Source organism: Equus przewalskii, chromosome 18, assembly GCF_037783145.1.
Source record: "Equus przewalskii isolate Varuska chromosome 18, EquPr2, whole genome shotgun sequence".
NCBI classification, from domain to species: domain Eukaryota; kingdom Metazoa; phylum Chordata; class Mammalia; order Perissodactyla; family Equidae; genus Equus; species Equus przewalskii.
In genome coordinates this window covers 9,935,773-9,955,473 of record NC_091848.1, presented here as the reverse complement: position 1 = coordinate 9,955,473, position 19,701 = coordinate 9,935,773, and the positions used below count along the sequence as shown (strand labels likewise).

The 19,701-nt window shown below is 39.1% G+C and overlaps 1 protein-coding gene across 2 annotated transcripts in view; it reads left to right on the top strand.

Moving 5' to 3' along the window:
* Positions 1-2,521: 2,521 nt before the first annotated feature.
* The window catches only part of WDR49 (WD repeat domain 49), a 38,863-nt gene continuing 21,683 nt past the window's right edge, over positions 2,522-19,701 (top strand). Inside the window, exons 1-2 of one of the 2 annotated variants that reach the window (XM_070582289.1) lie at positions 2,522-3,133; positions 15,305-15,469. The gene's annotated coding sequence lies outside the window, so the exon portion shown is untranslated. Of the gene's footprint in view, positions 3,134-11,877; positions 12,179-15,304; positions 15,470-19,701 lie in introns of those variants that run through there. The other variant, XM_070582290.1, reaches the window with a different exon arrangement.

Genomic DNA, 19,701 nt, shown 5'->3' with positions numbered 1-19,701 from the left:
AAGTTGAGAGATACTGGCTTAAGTTGAACTTGCAGTAATTGATGTGTAAATATATTGTCTTAAATTATCATAACCAGTAGGACTGAAAAAATAAAATGTTTATGTTGAGAGGAGTGAAAAGAGAAAGGGAGAAAAGGAGTGTAAGTGATTGCTTTTCTTTCAGAGGAGAGTGTCATTGGTTAATATGTGCTATGTATGCACACACACAGCTATTATTTGGTGTTATGGAGAAAACCATAACCTAGGAAGAGTTAAAGGAAGCTGTCTCTGAGGAATGGGACTTAGGGTTGAGAGGAATGGGTTGGGAACAAAGCCCTTCAATGCTATTGGATTTTATACCATGGACAGATCCTGCTATGGGTTTTAAAAGTAAACAAGGTCTGGATGACCATTCTCCTCTGGAGAGAAAGTAGAAACAAAGGCAGAGTGAGAGAATCAAGAGGCTGCCCTGGAGTGGGATCTGAAAACTGATATTACGGTGAGTGAGGGAACTGGGATTATTACTCTGGAGAAAAGTGTAAGAAGAGGCTTATGCAGATGTAGGAGAAGAGGGTGGAATGGAATCAACGGGTAGGAGAGCATGTCTTTGCCTGCACATGTTTAATAATTACTGTGGGAATTCCTGTTCTGTGGATTCCCGGGATCTGGACATATGTATGGGAGGTGTGTGTGTCCATGTGCCCAACAAAATTATGTGGAAAATTTTGTACTTATATGGGTATTGCATGGAGGGGGAGGGGATAGACCATCATTTTCAATAGTATTTTTTTTTTTGAAATAGCATATCCTTTAAAATGAGTTAAGAATGAAAGGTTTGCCTGCCTTATGGAGTAATAAATGCTCATTGAAATTAAACAGATACCATTTTTTAATAGATAATTTAGAAATAGTTCTTGAATTGGATAAGATAGACTAGTTTATTTGAAATAAACTTTTCTGCTCTTAGGTTCTAATATTTACACGATGTAAAAATTATAAGATAAATTTAATAATAAAAGGGTGATTCTTGAACAAATTACATGTTGGTCATCATGTTAAATGCTTGACGTGGGCTCTCATTCAATCCTCACAGCATCGGACGAGGAAGGTACTACATCAAAAACTCAGAGAGACAAAGAAACTTGCTAGAGGTCACCCTCCAGTAAGAGACAGGGCCAAGATGAGAACCCAAGATGTCTGGCCCTAGAGTTTGCCTGGTAGACCCTTTCAGAGGGGTTTTTCACTGTCTTCGTTTTGCCTCTTTCCCTTTCACTGGTCTTTGTTAAGTGTCTACTATGGCTGATAGTAGCAATACTTGGACCTGCAAAGCTGCTCTTTCTGTTTTCTTCTGTGTTTGTCTCATTCCCTCTGCATGTTATTTTTGTGTCTTGATTGTCTGTGCTTTCATAAGATTCTAATATCTGTGATTTATTTGAACTTGATTTCATTTACCATCAAATCTTTTATTTCACATACATATATATCTATATAATGCATATATACATACATATAATACATCTATATATAGAAAGAGAGAGAGAGAGAGAGATTGAAAGAGAAATGCTGTTAGTTTTCTATTGCTACTGTGACAGAAATCTGCAAACTTAGTAGCTTGAAACAGCACAAATATGTTTTGTATGCTGTAGGTTAGAATTCCGGCACACGGCTTCATGGGCTAAAATCAAGGTGCTGGCAGGTCTGTCTTACTTTCTGGAAGCTCTGGAGGAGAATCTGGTTCCTTACCTTTCCAGTTTCCTTGGCTTGGGGGCCCCTTCCTCCACCTTCAAAGCCAGCAACGCTGGGCAGAGTTCTTACATCCTGTCACTCTGATCTCCCTCGTGATGACACTGGACTCACTCAAGTCATCCAGGATAATCTCTCCCTCTCAAAGTCTTTAATTTATCACGTTTGCAAAATTCCTGTTGCCATGCAAGGTAACATATTCACACACTCCAGGGATAGGACATGGATGTCTTTGGGGACCGTTATTCTGCCTACCACAAGCACCTACTAAATGCCAAGCACTTTGCCTGGAATTGAGACAAATCATGATCCCTTCCCTAGAAGCCATTACAGTGAGGAGATATTTGAATGGATAAGGGAAGTTAAAAAAGAGAAATCTGTGTTTTGATAGAAGTGTGAACAGTTATAGTAGCACTATGGAGGAAACAACTGCCTGGGGTCAAGGATGAGCTAGAAAGAAATTTGGCTAAAAAATTAGAGTTATTCTTGACGTATTCATGTGACTTTTTCCCTTTTCACCCAGGTTTTGAGACTTTGGGATATCCAGCACCAGCTGTCCATCCAGAGGATAGCTTGTTCTTTCCCCAAAAGTCAGGACGTGAGATGCCTCTTCCACTTTGATGAAGCCCGCGGACGACTTTTCATCTCATTTAATAACCAGCTGGCATTGTTAGCAATGAAAAGTGAAGCAAGCAAGAGGGTGAAAAGCCACCAGAAAGAAGTCACTTGTGTTCTTTACAATTCAGTCTTGAAGCAGGTAATGATGCTTTTCTGTCACTCTCCTAACGCGTCCCCACGTCCAGAGGCTCATTTCCTTAATTCACTCTAAAGTAACTGAGGACAAATATGGAAAAAGAAATGTGGAAAAGCAATGACTTAATATCCATGTGCTTTTTTGCAATAATGTGTGTTCAGGTGGATTTGAAGAGTGATTTTATTTGCAGCCAGCGACCACAGCAGTGCCGACAGCATTAGAAGGAATTACAATATCCCAGCTAAAACAAACACAACATGTAATGTAATTGAACTTATCTTTGTTGCCCACTCGTTTGGGTCTAGATGCCAAATGCAAGTGAACCTGGTTGTAAAATTCCCTTTTATGAACACCATCCTCCTGGATCCCTCTGGAAAGCTCTGAAATATGCATGAAATGTAATTAGCAGAGATCCATTTTGCCAGCATATTTTACACCAGTGGCTCACAGTGGCAGCCTGGAATGTATTCATAATAAAATGATTCAGCTAAATGTGGTGCCACTTGGTATGCAGCGCCAGTGTTGTTTGTCTCCCCGCCACTCTAATGATGCTCTGCAGCCTTTGCTTATGGGAGCGCTACCTGCATGGCAATGAAGAAGCATGACTCCTCTGGAGCTGAGACGCCACACAGACCACAGGCCATCTGAGAGGACAGGGTGGGTCAGCCTGTGGGTATCATGGAGGGAGTGGGCATCGGGGGGGGGGGGTTAGTCTGCTGCAATGATCACCTCCAGCTTGATGGTAACAGCACAGTGGGAGCTGAGCAGACAGCCAGTATCCAGCTTGTGGCCAAACAGTAACTCCAACCCATTCTTTCTTTCCCTTCTGCAGAAGCTTCTGCATTCACGCAGAAATGAGTGGTTCAGATTTTATGCAAGGGGTGGAAACCCTTTGTTAGTAATGAGCAGTGTGTCATGTCACTACTTCAAATACTCTGTTTTCTGGTTATTCTAGGAGATAAAAATCCTTTACAAAACAGTCCATTTTGAATTCCATATGTGGGAAACACTCCCTCATAAATGTTTTACTGAACTTTATGGAGGCAGCCAGTTAATTCGGCTCCCTTGTGGCTACTGAGAGATGTATTTGTTTCCGGGAGAACATTTTGCTAATTGAGATCTGCAAGTTAAAAAGCTGGGTTTGTGCGTGTATGTTAAGATCCTATGTTGCCTGGCCATAAGATGAGCAATATTCCATGAGGAATTCAAGAAATGGGACACAAAGAAGATCTGGTATTTTCCACTTGGGACATGAAGATAAAGCCAAGATAACACAAATATATGCAAATTATAGGCAACAATAGAGTATGTACATATGGTACATGATATAGGGAGAATCACCATACAACCGAGTTGAGTATTCACAGCTCTACTTATTTTTGCTGTTAATAGCATAAATAATTAAAAGCATTAATATGTATATAAAGCACATGGAGATTGTATCGCATACATGTTTCCTAACAATTGGCTGCTAAGCTACAGAGAAGCGCTTTAACATTGTGTTACATTTATAATTACAAAAATGCATTGCAGTCAAGTACAAAGAAAACAATATCACCCATAGTCCCATCAGCTGGTGATAATTTGTCATTTCAGAGTAATTAGAAAAAGCAAATGGAACAGTTTTGAACAAGTACCAGGTGCCAGGAATGAGGAATCAAAGATTCATACACTGTACTTTCTTCATCCCAGTAGCTCAGGAAGACTCGCGTCTCTAAGGTCAGGTCCAGGGTGTCTTCCTGACGCTCATTGCTAGGCAGGTGCTCAGTGCAGGACTGCGGGATGAAAGAAGGGGAGGCAGACACATCACAACTCAGAAGGAAACAATGGAATACAGTAGAATGAAGTAGAGGTGAGAGCAAAGGGCTGTCTATGGAAAGTGATCAATTGCGTCGGGGTTGGGGTGGGGGACATTTCAGCAAGGCCCTGAAAGCTAGAGTGAGTCTCTAAAAGGAGAAGGGAGTGGTTCTAGACAGAAGAGACAGCGAAGAGGCTGGAGCACTCACAGGGCATTTACGCGGAGTGTGTTTATGCTGGGGGGCTAGTTCGGGAGTTCTTCGCAAAGGATGTGGGAATTGAGCGTGTACAGGGAGCTTAGAGCCAGACTGTGAAGGTCATTCACTGAATGCAACAGTCTGGTCTTGGAAAAACAGAACACAGACTTGAGGTTAAAGCAGTAATTCCCACAGCATGGTCTCAGACCCCTGGGGGACTCAGATCCTTTCAGGGAATCTGTGAGATCAAAACTATTTTCATCATAATATTAATTTGTTGTTTGCTTTTTTCTCTCTCATTGTCTCATGAGTGTACAATGGAGTTTTCCAGAGGCTACATGATGAGCCATGATGACGTTGCTCTGATGGCTAAAGAAATGTGTGCTTTTGTATTTTAACAATTTCTCAGTTTCATTTCTAATATGGCAAATACCTATGTGTGTCTGTCTATCCATCTTTCTATCTCTACATTTTTCTCCCACATAAAATGAAAGCTTTTCGAATTCTTCAATAATTTTTAAGAGTGCAAAGGGATGCCTAGATGCTGGGTTATAGACCAGAATTCAAATGTTGGGCAGATTACCTAATGTGTCTAAGCTTCAGTTTTTTGCCTTTCAAAATGTGTGTGTCTGTGGGCGAGACATAATCATGGTAACAGCACATACCTGTCCAGCGTTACCTGGCCACGGCCTGCCTCTTGGAAGCAGTCCGTCCTCCCCAGTTGCCAGCCCTCGCGAGGGTCCCCCAGCCTCCCCAGCTCTCAAGTCAAATGGTGATGCTTTATGACACCTCTTTCTTGCTAACTTCTTGGTATTCCTTAATCTTTATTTTAACCAGGGGTTATGTGAATGCAGATGTTAGGAAGAGTTAGACAGGAGGGCATCCTGAACCGGACTTTGTCCCTAGCCCCGCTCTTCCTCAGGAACGCCCCTTGAGAAGAGGAAGCTGTTTATTCTGCCCCTTCTCTTCTCAGACATTGCAGTTCCTGCTCACAAACGTGCAGGCCTCCTCTTTGGTCTTCTCAGCTCCCTGAAGTCCACAGGCACATCTCCAGGCACACTTACCTCTCTTCTCTCTGACTATGGGTCACATTTCTAGCTTTTTTTCAGTTAAACGCCTAACTAAACTCTCGTTTTTTCTCTCCTCCTATGTTTTTGGTGTAAGAGAAAGATCCTTGTCTTCCACTTCTGTATTTTCCCACAACTCCTAACACTTTTCTGAACGCCAAATGGGTGTTCATTGCTAAATGTGGTCAATTATTGCCATTTCTTACTCCAAGTTCGAAAGGAACCCAGGCTTTCCCGGTCCACTGGCACTTGCTCTTTGGTTACCTGGTTTGGTGTCTTTTTTTAAGACTTTCTCTTTGTTTGAATTTAATGAAAGTGTTCCCATCTATTGTTGTCATTTCAACATGTTGCCAACACTTTATTATTATTTCACTCTATTTGGACACCAGTGGGGACCTAACATAATTCCTATATGACAACAACTTGGCACATTTCTCTGACTTTTCTTTGTCTTCCTGTCTTTTGGTACCTTGCATCCTAATCTAAGAAAGTGATAGTAAGCCATGTAAAGCCTTTTAAAAGGAACCATATGCTTTATTTCTCCCAGCAGAGCTTGCCTCACAGCTAGCTAGCGACAGAACAAGTTGGAACAGGATGAAGGAGTCCCTGGAATGCGTAATTTTGAACGAATCAAAGTAGCTCGATATCTTGGAGGCAGTTCTAATGAACTGTCTTTGCATTGAGTTCTTAAATGAAACTTTTCCTAAAAACCCATGAATGTTACGAGATTTTTAAAACAGTATTTGTAGGTATCATATAAACTGGAATAGAGAAAATTTCTGAGTTATCACTATGGCTCTCATCCTAATGATGTGAGTTTATGCGTTTGTGTAAAATAGTTAATGTTTCAGTTTGTTTTGACTCTAGGACACATTTATAGTCAGGCTAGATATTTAAGCATCATCAAATTTTGACAGAGAATGATATTGACTATTTCTGTTATTGAAGTAACAATTTTTTGTAAAATATTGCATGATTATAAGAAGTTAATGCAGTAAAGATCAAATAAGGAGCTCAATATTGCTGAAATATCCACATGTTCTAAATATCTCTCTGTGTATAGACTATTTTATATAAATACGGTTCTGTGAACTACTTTTTTACTCTATAATGTATTGGAATATATTTCCTTGTACCTAAATGTAGGCCTACTTCATCATTTTTAAAAGGGAGCACGGTATCCCATTGTATGTATGCATCATGATTTACTGACCCATTTGCCTTGATGAGAATTTTGCCATTATGAGTTTTTTGTGCATAAACATATTCACGCTCGTGACTTTTATTTCTCTAGAGTAAAATCTTAGGAATGAATTTCTACAATTTCTAAAATAGATGCATATTAGATAATTTAATACACAAATTGCCTCCCAGAATTGTACCATTTCCCTGATCTCTGGGAGTAAACATATGAATCCCATACATGGTTACGTGTAGAGACGTGCCAGACAGTAGTAGCTACCTGGCTGCCTCCTGCAGGACTCCTGAGATCCTTGGTGGGGACCCCATAAACCAGCATGAGATGTTGGCTTTGAAAATTTGAAGGCTATACCTTCTTCAGTTTATTCAGAGTGATACTGCTCCTTGAGGAACAATTCTCCCACTATCACAGGAAATACAATGCCAAATCATTCATTAAAAATGAGGCTTGGGTATAATTTTATAGTGACAGTGCATCTCTTATCATCTTCTCTGAACACCATTTTTTGGGAATTGAGATATTTGAGAATCTAACCAATTCAATTAGAAGTTTCCTTGGTGATTGTAAAGTCTGAGCAAAGGGGAGTGGACAAGCTTGAGAGAAATGTTATCTCCACCTTACAAGACATTCGACCTCTTTAGTGCTTGTATTTAGGGCAAAATCAATGAGTTTCTCTTTTGAACAGAACTGGATAAGCACTAATGAAACCTTTCTCTTTGCCTGACTTATTGCTGTGCTCCAAGTGACCTCCGTCTGTTAACATAGCTTTTCTTCACTGGCCGGCTTAAGGTTTTACTTGTTTACATGTCAGTCCTGAGTCTGTGAGCTGTGGTCACTTGATGGAGACATGGGAAACACCCTAATCTTAAGGTTACACCAAAACATGTACACACACACGCACATACATGCATGCACACACACAAACATACACACGTGTTTGTTTAAATGTGATTAGCTTGAAAGGAATAACACATTTACAAGTTATAAAGCTCAAAAGGACAAAAGTGCATACAGTGAAAATTTCCTTCTATCCCTGTCTCTGTCTATTCAATTTCCTTGCCTGGAGGCAACTGGTTTCCTGAGTTCCACGAACACCCTTTAAGGGCTTTTCTATTCATACATAAGTAAATACGTATACTCATTTTTAAATAGATACATAATAATTCTTAATATTTAAGAATATGTATCATTTTAAACGCTTTTTACACAAATGGTAGCACATTGTATGCATGGAGACGCTGCTCTTTTTTACAGGCCCAGCCCCAAGAGATTATTGTTTTTTTAAGAGCACTTTCAGGCTCACAACAAAATTGAAAAGAAGATACAGAAATATTTCATATCCCCCATCCCCCTGCATACATAACCTTCCTCGTTAGCCACATCCCCCACCAGAGTGGTACATTTGTTACAATTGATGAACCTATATTGACACGTTCTTATCACCCAAAGTCCACATTAGGGTTCACTTTTAGTTTTGTATGTTCTGTGAATTTGGACAAACCTATAATGACATGTATCCACCATTATAGCATCATATAGAGTAATCTCACTGCCCTAAAAATCCTCTGTGTTTCACTTTTTCATCCTACTCTCCTCCCCAACCCTTGGCAACCATGAATATTTTTACCATCTACGTAGTTTTGCCTTTTCAAGACTGTTATATACCACAATTGAATATACACAACTATGTGCTGGGGGAAATAAAAAGAAAAACGAATGTTATAAAGTTGGAATCATTTCAGATTGGCTTCTATTGCTCTGTAATATGCATTTACATTTCCTCTGTGTATTTTAGCGGCTTGATAGCCTTTTTTTCAGCACTGAATAATATTTCGTTGTATAGATGCACTACAATTTATTTATCCATCACCTACTGAAGGACATCTTGGTTGCTTCCAAGTTTTGACAATTATGAATAAAGCTGCTATAAACGTCTGTGTGCAGGCTTTTGTGTGGACATCAGTTTTCAGATCCTTTGGTAAATATCAAGCAGTGTGGTTGCTGGATTGTATGGTAAAAGTATGTTTAGTTTTGTAAGGAATTGTCAGTTGCCTTCTAAAGTGGCTGTACCATTTTGTTTTCCCATCAGCAATAAATGAGTGTTCCTGTTGCTCCACATCCTTCTCAGCATTCGGTATGTTAGTGTTCCAGAATTAGGCTGTTCTCATAGATGTGTAGTGATATCTCATTATTGTTTTACTTTGCATTTCCTTGATGATATTATGTGGAGCATCTTTTCAGATGCTTATTTGCCATTTATTTATCTTCTTTGTTGAGATGTCTGTTAAGATCTTTGGCTAATTTTTCAGTTGGATTGTTTGTCTCAAAGGCATGCTTCATTTCTCTTGCATTTCTGTTTTTGATCTCTAGCATTTCTTTTTGGTTCTTTGTAAGGATTTCCATCTCTCTGCTTATGCTACCTATCTGTTCTCACATGCTGTCTACTTTACCCATTAAACACTTTAACGTATTAATCATAGCTGTTTTAAATTCCCTATCTGATAATTCCAACATCCCTGCTGTGTCTGAGTCTGATGCTTGCTCTATTTCTTCAAACTGTGTTTTTTGCCTTTTAGTATGTCTTGTTATTTTGTCTTGATAGCCGGACATGCTGTACTGGGTTAAAGGAACCGCTGTAGATGGCCTTTAGTAATCTGGTTGTGAGGTTTGGGAGGAGGGAAAGCATTGTAGAGTTCCAGATTAGGTCTCAGTCTTTAGTGAATCTGTGCCTCTGGACTGTGAACTTCACATATGCTTTTCAGTTGTCCCTCACCCTTAGGTGGAACAGGAAGGCTAGATCCAACTAGAATTTGGTATTTCCCTTCCCCAGGTCAGTTAGGCTCTGATAAAACCCCAGGAGGTTAGGTTCTGGTTAAATAGTTTCTTGTGAGGGCAGACCTTTTTAAAAACAGAGTACTCTGATGAATTTCAAAATAGTTTCTTTTTCTCTGCCTCTGCCAGAAGCATGAGGGGATTTTTCTCCAATGTCTACAGTGAGGACTGGGTTGATATCCTCAAAATAAAACTCATAAAGTTATGGGAGGCCCCCATGACTGATTCTCTTGGGGTTTTTAACTCTCAGACTTAGCCACTTTGAACCTCCAGCAACGTGTCAATTACAGTTCTGGTTTTCCTATCTTGGCTCTGTTTCCTGTGGAGTGTTCAGATCATGAGTTTCTGCTCTGGTAACTGTGATTTCTTCTATTTGCCTGTTCATCTCTCCAATTTTGGGGGCAGCAATTTGCCCTGTGACCTCCTTTCTCTTACTGAAGTGCTGTTGAATTTTCAGTTTGTTCAGCTTTTTACTTATTCTTAGGATGGGGTGCCAATTTCTAAGCATGCAGAACCAGGAACTGGAAGTCCAATGCAGTCTCAAATATTTTTTGAAGTAGTTTTTTCTTGGCTATTTTTTTAGAATGAGGGAGGTGGTGAGGTTATAGAGTCAGAGTTCCCAACGTTTTGCATTGAGAAAGTGATTTAATTTTTATAAGCAATAGTTTTCTTATCTGTACAATAGAATTTATAATACCTCCCTTGTATATTTTCTGTAAAGCACAAAGGATATTGTATATGAAGACACACAGAACAAAGCAAGAGTAAAAGCTAAATAAATATTAGCCAAAGAAGAGGAAGTGATATTTTTGTGACTTTGTCTCTTAGTTTTTGTGAGTGCCTGATGATTTTTGGAATGTTTTGCATCCCTGTACCATGACCACAGGTGGTCACAGCTTGGAGCCCCTTGCCTCTCTCACACTGCCTAAGCCTTGCTGGCCTCCTTGCTTTTGTTCTTGAACATGCTAAGGACACTCTGCCTCAGGGCTTTTGCATTGCTGTTTCCTTTGCTTGGAAATCTCTCCACCCGCGTATCTGCATGGCTCCCTCCTTCCTTTCAGTCATGTTTTTCCTCAAGTCAGTTCTCAGGGAGGACCCACTCTCAATGATCCCTACCTTCTTCTCAGTTACCATTTTTCTCCATAATGCTTATCACCACTAAACATTTTTATGTGTGTGTGTGTATATAACTCATAAAATTGTGGAGAGAGATATATACGCTTTTTTCTCATCTGGTTGCATCTCTTCCCCAACTAAATATAAGGGCAGGAAGTTTTCACTGCTGTATCCCCACTGCCAAGATCCTGTACCTTGCATATTGTAGGTGTTCAATAAATTCAAGGCATGAATTTGAAAGAGTGAATCACAAATTAATCTAAGAAGAGGTAATATCCTATAAACAAGATTTATAAATGGAGATGGCTGCTTCAACATATTTGAATCCTTTGTCCGGACTAGTGCTCTGAGATATTGTCATTCTCCTCACCTCCCTACTTGCTGAGATGTAACTTCTAGAGATTTGATACAAAATGGAACAAAAAGAAGTAATCTGCTTTATATTATGGGACCATAAACAGCACAGACTAAAAATATAAAATATAAACAGCAATTAAATCAAATGTCCCAATCCTTTGATAGCCAGTGACATCCGCTGCTATAATTTTTGATTCCTCTTCTTGCCTGGACCAAAGACTTGGGATGCATACAAAAGACAAGTAAAATGTCTACTGTTGTTAGAACAGCAAGAACACAATTAGAGGACATAGATACAGCCTCCCATCTCTTAGAACTGTCTGATTGGCTGTGACAGCTTCAGATGAGAGAGACAAAAAGACCCATATATTCCTAAACAGCTATTAACTTAGGTACATAAGGTGGAGTGTGCTCCTGTCTGAACAACGATCTGCGCGTGAGGCCCATTTGCACCGGAGTGTAGTCATGAGGAGAGTGTCATTTCTGCTCTGCAGACTGTTGGGACCCTGTCCTCAGCTAAAGTCTCATCTGCTAAGAGGCAGCTAGGAATGAACTTAAAATTTAAAGGGATCTGTTATCAAAATGTGACACATAAATATGATGCCAATATGTGTTCCTGCGCTTTGTTATCAATAAAAACAACTTGCTAAAAATAAAGTCCCACCGTCAGGTAGTCAACTCACTTCCTCTGCCAATTGATGTTAAATGCACCCCTCCCTCACTAAATGCTGCAGTCTTCTCGCCTGCCTTGTTATCCTTGTATTCTCATATTGTCATAGTGACAGCAGATTCTGGTTAATACTTCCTGTATGTTTGTGACATAGTCAGTCCTTGTTTCTCAACACATTGTTTTCCCGAAGACTGTGCCTTAAGGCAGATTGCCATAAAATGAAATCCGACTGGCTATACACTGTTGTCATTATTGATTCAGATTTCATGAGAAATTGTTAAATGAGCAGAGAAAGGTGCTGAAAACTGATGAATAGTATGTTGGCGCTCAGCCAGGCGGGCAGAGGAGGGAGAGTGCAGAGCAGCAAAGAGTGAAGGTTACCGATTCCTGGTTGAATGTCTACATCAGACGCAAGTGGCAGGTGATTAGATGCTGTATCCTGTGGGTTATGCCAGTCTTGAACAAGTAAGCAAACCTTGCCTGTGAACATGGCCTTATTTTATTTTTTTGGTTTCTATCAGGAAATGCCCATCTTTCACTACTGAAATGCCTGGCATATAATAGGTACTTGATAAATGTTTTTTGAATAGAAATCATTAAAATCTTTCACAACCTTTAACCTTTTCTTAAAAGACCATTATCAAAATTTTCACCCTTGCTTGGAAAATTATATGTTTTCATGGCTTTGACATTAATGAATACAATCCAAATTCCATTATGTAACAAATTCATGAGTATGATATAATTTGAAATTTCAATGTGCATCTAAAAATCTGGTTTCTAAAACTGTAATTGTCTACATTCACTGTCATAGCTGGGAGAGAGCAAGATGTTGAATATTTTTCTTTAATTGATTTGGATATAAGTGATGTGAGCCTAAATAAGATGTCAGATAAATAAAGCTTAAATAGACTAGTAGTACTGGCTGTTTCGGCTTATTTATTGTATGCCATGCACCGAACTAAGCACTTTACAAATACTAGCTTAATTAAACCTCTTAAGAATGGTGTGAGGTAGTTACTATGATTCTCTCTGGTTTAGGAAATTGAAGCTTAGAGAGTTTAAGCAATGAGCTCAAGGTAGGATGACTGACATTCAAACTCAGGCGTCCTGGCTCCGACCCAGTGCTCTTCACCACCATGCATAGCGCACAAACCACAGCAAATAGAAACACAGGCTGTTACATGGAATGATAATTAAAGTCTTAGGTCACACTATGGCAAAGATTCAGGTCATTTGTCCTAGAGATTACACTATCACTTAACAACAATAAAAGATTAAGCTACTTTTTATTTCACTGAGAGAAAACGTGTAGCATAAATATAGTTTTACATCATTTAGGAAATCGTCTGATTCAGAGTGGGAGTATCAGCGAAAAAAGACCTATAGAGCTCACACGCTCATGATCCAGTCTTCGCTGAGAAAAAAAATGTTGCTAAATGGTGGCCCCTTTTGCCAATCCCTCCTCTCTTTTTTCCCTCCAGAACTGCTGTCTTAGGTGAGCGTCTCTTACCTGGACTATTACAGCAGCCTCCAAATGGTCTTTCTACAACCCGTTTGTTCTCCACACTGCTGTCAGAGATCTCTTCACAAACCAACCAACACAAAGCACTACATCACTCTCCTCCTTATCAAGAACGGTGAGATTGCTCTTAATTTTACTTTGAGTCATACACTCCACTGACAATCCACTGAAAGCTATGGACACTTTCCCAGTAAAAAGAACTTTATACACATTACTCCTTATTCTCTGACATTGCTCACTAGGGATTTCAAATATCTGTTGTCAGCTTGCTTCCTCACCTGATGGCCCAGCATTTTCCCCATCATCTGCACTCTGGCTCGATCAAACTTCTTATTGCTCCTCATAAGGAACGTTGGCATATTCTTCCATTCTCTCTTTTAGGCACACTCTTAATTATCTGGGATGCTATGCTGGAATAGAGGAAGACATCTTGATGTATCTGTAATAGACAGCCCAGCATTCAAACCTTGTCATATAAGCTTGGGAATGGTATTTAGCTGATTAGAATCTCAGTTTCATCCCTGGTAAAATGAGGGTGGTAACATTACTTATTTTACAGCGTTTTTATAAAGGTCAAATGAGGTAGAGAGTGCAGAGGGCTTGGCACTCAATAAATACACGTTCGTATCGTCAATTCAGATTGACCCTCCTCACCTGCTATCCCCATCCCCCACCCCAGGAAGTGGATTTGGGGTTTCCCTCTCTGCGCCCCACAGCACCCAGGAGCCATATGTCTAAACTTGTAGCATTTATCTCTTTCTTGTCTGTTTCTCCATCTAGACTAGTAGTTCTTAACGCAGGCTGCACACAAATAACCTGGGGAGCTCTTTAAAAAATGTCCTTGCTTGGTCCATTTAAGTCAAAGTCTCTGGCGTGGTATGCAGTCACGATTTTTAAAGTCCCCCCAGGTGATTTTAATGTACAAGCCTAGACTATAGACTTCTTGAGGGCAGGGACTGACCAGTAAAGTCCCACTGCCATCAGGGAGCTGGGCACAGAGTGGGTGTTCAGTGAATGCCTGTAGAGTGAATGAATGCATGCATGCATGCTGGCCAGCTCTGACTGCCTTCTGAATATATCTTTGATAAACTTCAACCCGTTTAGTTATGAAAATGTGATACTCGAATTTAACATATTCCTAATAAATTTACATTTATACAATGCTAATCAATACCTAAGCAGATAAATATATGCTTTAAGTTTTTTAAAAATTTAGATGTTGCTTCAGGCAACTATCTACACATTTGTATGTTTAGTCTTTTTTTCTTTCATTTTTTGGGTCCCAAAGTCATATTGGCAAGTTTGTTTTAATCTATAAATCTCTTAAAGGGTGCCTAAATACCTAGAGCTGAAATTAGCTGAAATGTTTACCTGCCACTGTAAAATTTCTCTCTGTCAGACTGCTGTATGTAACGCTATCCCTTCCAGCATTGTTCAGTTGCCTTCCTCTTGGAATGGCTGTGCAGATTTATATTTAACCTTCCTGTGCTCTTTGTTTTTAGTGACCCATCAATAATTGTATTTAGTTGTAAGAATACACACAATACCTTGAGAAAGGAGGAAGAAAGGGACTAATGGCATTAAAAGCAGTGGCTTTAGCAATTTATTGAAATTAACTTTTTCCCGTAATGGCTGCTAGGGCTCTCTTTTCTGAATGCTAAATGGAAGCTGATATACAATAAAATGTTTCTTTTCATACAGAAAGTAGTGTCAGAGCACCATGACTAATAAAATCAGCTTTCTCATCTAAATGTGAAAGATTTATGAGTTTATTTTCAGTAGGATTCGGTTTTAGGATGGTCTCTGGACACTAAGCTCAATGGTGGGTAAAGGGATAAGATTCCTATCTTTTCTGATAAAAAGAATCATGACTTCATTACTTCAGCTCTGGCCTAGAAATTGAAATGTTATCAGCTTAACAAAAAGAATGAACATACATTACAAAAAAGTCTCAAGCTGTTGGGGGATCTCAAGAGTGGAAATGCATAGTTAGATATTTTTATTGAAATAAAAATGGTGGATTCTGGGACTACATTGAATTTCTTTGCAATGTTATTTTCTCTTAGGTAATCAGCTCTGATGTGGGGTCGACTGTTTCCTTCTGGATGATAGACACTGGGCAGAAAATCAAACAATTTGCTGGTTGCCATGGCAACGCAGAAATCAGCACCATGGCCCTGGATGCAAATGAGACATGGCTTTTGACTGGCAGCACAGATGGGACCGTAAAGGTGCTAACACAGTGATGGTTTTCCATCCACAGATGCGGGGGCTGAAATATCGTGCAAAGAGACACAGCCATAGCTAATTCGTTTTTGCCTTTTTGGCCTTGGACGAAGAGAGATGAGACCAGAAAAGAAGAGCCAAATAACCCAAACAATCTAATAACAAAGCCGTTAGGAAAATAAACTTATGTGGAAAAATGAATAAATGATATTTCTGAATAAATTATTCAGAATAGAAACACAGTTTGGCTTGCTTATTTCAGCAAGCCTTTTCCAGTGTTCTGGAGAGAGGACTACTTTGGGGAATAAGAGGCCTGAATAATTTTCATGTGCTTCAGCTAATGTTTCTAGTTTGCTTTTTTGTCAGTTTATAAAATGAGAAATCAGGGCAAAAAAGTAAACTTTTAAAAATGGCATTGATGCAAATTTTTCATAAAATGAATATTTTAAAACTAACCCATTTTGTAACTTGCACTTTTGTATGAGGGAAATTGACACAGTGAGAAAGGATAGTAGGAAGAACAGTCATAATCTTATTTATTATCCATCCTAAACTAACACTATTTTATGCTCCTAGTTTTCTTACTTTGTAACTATTATTAATTTCTTCTGGAAGGAAGGTGCTATTTCACTTTGCAAAAATGATCAAATTTCCATGCAAAGCTGGATACTTGCAATCTGAAATCATGCCCACCAGTAAATCTTTTCTGCTCCTCTCAGCTCCAAGAATACTGACAGCCTTTGACTGGAGATGGCTTGTAACACTCTGAGGCAACAGAAGGCAGTTTCCTGAATAAGCTTTGAATGGTTCTCAGACTTCTGTCATAACTGGAGTCAGAAGGGTATTAATTAGATGTACCTTCCTTGGTGGGATGTATGATGCGTTTAGGTAGGCTGCAGGGGAAGGTAATGGAAAATTATCTGGCTATGTGGGCAGCACATCTTGCAAGTTGGGGGCAAGTTTCAGGGGGATGCCAGGTTGGCAACAGTCAGTGTGAAGGAGGTGCTACGGCAGGTTGCAGTGCGAATCTCTGGAAATCAGCAAAACTTGGCTTCTGGGAAGGTTGATGGCATGAGTTATGGCCTGGGAGCTTGGGTTTAAGTAAAGTAATCAAGTTCAAGGGAGAACTGGAAAGATGCATGAAGGTTATGGGATAATCCCCATCCCGATAGTCAAGGTGGAATAAAACAGGAATAACTGGAACTGGAGTACAAATTAGACAGTGGCTGAGGCATAAGGAACAAGTCAGTGTCCCACTTACCTGTCCTGGGGTATGAGACTAAAATGGAAAATTAAGCCAGTGGGTTATGTTCCCTTCACTTCTATCTTGGAAAGTAACTGTTATAGAGTCAGGGTAGGGCAGAATTTGTAGATGGTTGCTAAAACGAGCCCAACTAAGGGACTTAGTAAGATCTGGGGACAGTCAGATCTTTAAAATACCCATTTGTGGGTATTATCTTAGGTGGGTTTGGTAAGAGCCATGTTTAGAGGAAAAGAAAGTGGCATGGATAAAGAAATGTGTACCCCTCAAAGTCTCAGCTCAAGCTTTGTCATCTTAGAAGTTAATGCGAATTTAGTAGTATAATCACAGCTTTTGAAGGTACATTTATCTTTATCATAATAGCACAACAGAATTCTGAAATTTGGCAACCTCTATGTAGGATGCATAATCAGAGTTGAGCTACTCTGGCCATATTCTTTGAAGAAACAAGAATGAACGACATCTTCCAATCTCATTTATAATTTGGAATCCAAAACCAGTACCTATCTAATCAAAGATTTAAAAGTATCATCTTATTTATCACGGTTTTGAAGTGTCTGTTTTCAAATGAACTAATGTTTTGAATAATTAATGTTTTCACACAATAAAACTTAAAATATAGAAGATATACAGTGAAAAGAAGGTCTCCTTCTCACCCCTGTTCCTGAATCCTCCCTTATGGCTACCACTGTTACCGGTTTCTTGTGCATCCTTCTGGCCTGTGAGCACCATTTGTTTCTCAATGGCAGCCCACTATCCATGCTTTTCTGCATTTTGTATTTTTCTGTCTTGGACATTGATTCATATAAATGCATATAATAATAATAATGTTAGCTAACTTTTATTGCATGCTTATTGTGAACCAGTCACTGTCCTAAGCACTTTATATACAAACACACACACACACACACACACATACATCTATATCGTTGTCACTATTATTATCCCAGTTTTACAGATGCGGAAACTGAAGTCCAGGGAGCTAAAGCAACTTGCTTAAGTTTCCATAGCTGGTTGAGTTGTAACAGAAGTTAGGAACATGGAGATTATTCATTCTTCTTAATGGCTACATGTATGCTACTATATAGATATTTCATGTTCCGATTGTTCAGTCTTTTGTTAATGAGCAATTTGGTTGATTCAGATCTTTAGCTTTCATAAACAATGTTTTAAGGCTAGCCTTCAAAATACGTCATTTCATACATGAGTGTCTCTGTGAGATGATTTTCTAGAGGTTGAATTTTTGAGTCAAAGGGTATATTCATTTTAATTTTGAATGCCAACTTGCCCTCTGGGCATGATGTCCCAACAATGTTTCGAAGCAGGGCTTAGTTTTAACTGCTTGTGACCTAATGATGTTCTCTCCTAAAGTGCATCCATCAGATCTGTGTCCTCCCCCACTGCCCGAGGTTAACTAGAACTGCCTGTGCCTTTGTAGGATTCAGTCTGGCACCCACAATCAACAAGAGGTTTTATTGGCTGACAATGGGAAACCTAGTACATGATGACTGTTTCAGGCTCTGTAGTAAATGTTTAAAATTTCAAGCATCCCTGAGGAGTAAGGTATCTGTCATAAACAAGGAAACTGAAATTCAGAGACACACTTAGAGAAAGAACCAGGATTTTGACAGACTCCAAATATGGCTCTTCATGATTTTACATTGCCTCCTTCTTAAAAATATGCACTAGTTTACAGCCTTTGATTCAACTATTATTAGAACAGACTGATAGGATTACAAGTATATTAATAAATATAATGGCTAAATTTAAATGGTGAGAGGATTTTCTTTAACTATTACATATCCCAAGTGAATCAACCCTAGTCTAGAATATAAACACAAAATTTTAATCCTATTACATCATGTTGTTTTACTCCTTGAAGAAGACACTTTCTTTTCTTGTCTCAAAAATGAGTTTGATTTTTTCTTCAAGGTATGAGACTTCAATGGATGCTGTCACCACACACTCAGTGTTGGGCAGGAGGGAGCTGTGGATATTTCACAGATCCTGGTTCTTAAGAAGACAATACTGGTTATAGGGTGGGAGAGGTATGATATCCTTCATGCAAAACTGTAGCAAGGTAAAAGGAGAAGGTTTTTATTTGGATCAAAATCTAAAAGAAAAGAGAACATAGAGATCTAGACTGATTCTGAGTCAATTTGCTGGTGACCTAGGTGGGTGAAACTCTAGTTGGAACTGACTGAATGCTTAGTGAATAAAATATTATAAGATCATATAGCTTGAGTGGCTTTGGGAAGCGTTCTAAGGCTTTCTCTGGCTTTGGGAATCTGTCTTTTTATTTAACCATTCCAGACAGGAGCATAATACCACTTTTTGAGTGTTAACTCCAAAAGTTTCCCAAATTTTATAGTCAATAAATTCTTAACGTGAAAATTACATTCCTTCAACTGTAAAGGAAGCTCATTCCTTCTTCTCTTGTTACTTATATTAAATTGCAGCACAAAAGGGAAATAGCCTACTGAATTCTGTGTTGGCACTTCCTTCATATCAGTGCAGAAGAGGGCCTTTCACAGCCCACTTACGGCTCTTGAGGAGCAATTCTTCCATTTCATTACAAGGAAAATTACTTTTCTTTCCTTTTTTCCTGAGAGAACTAAGGGATCATAAACAGGGCCTTTTCCACAGTATTGTATATGCACTAAGAAAATTAACTTGTGGTATGTTTTGAAAATATATTGTCCATAAATTCAACAATTCACAAAATATTGCTCTAATAGGTAATTTGCCAAACATCATTCACTATAGAATTATGATCTTAGTGGTTTGAAGCTAGGATTATACCTAGAAAACTAGCAGTATATATTTGGGGACTTTTATGAATTATAGGAAAGGCTTTTCTTCTAATGCAAATGTTCATATAGAGACTAGAAAACACAGTGCCACACACAGCTTAGTTTTCAGGGGTGCTTTGACTCTAAGGAAAGAAAGTATAGACCAGATTACTCTACTTGATAT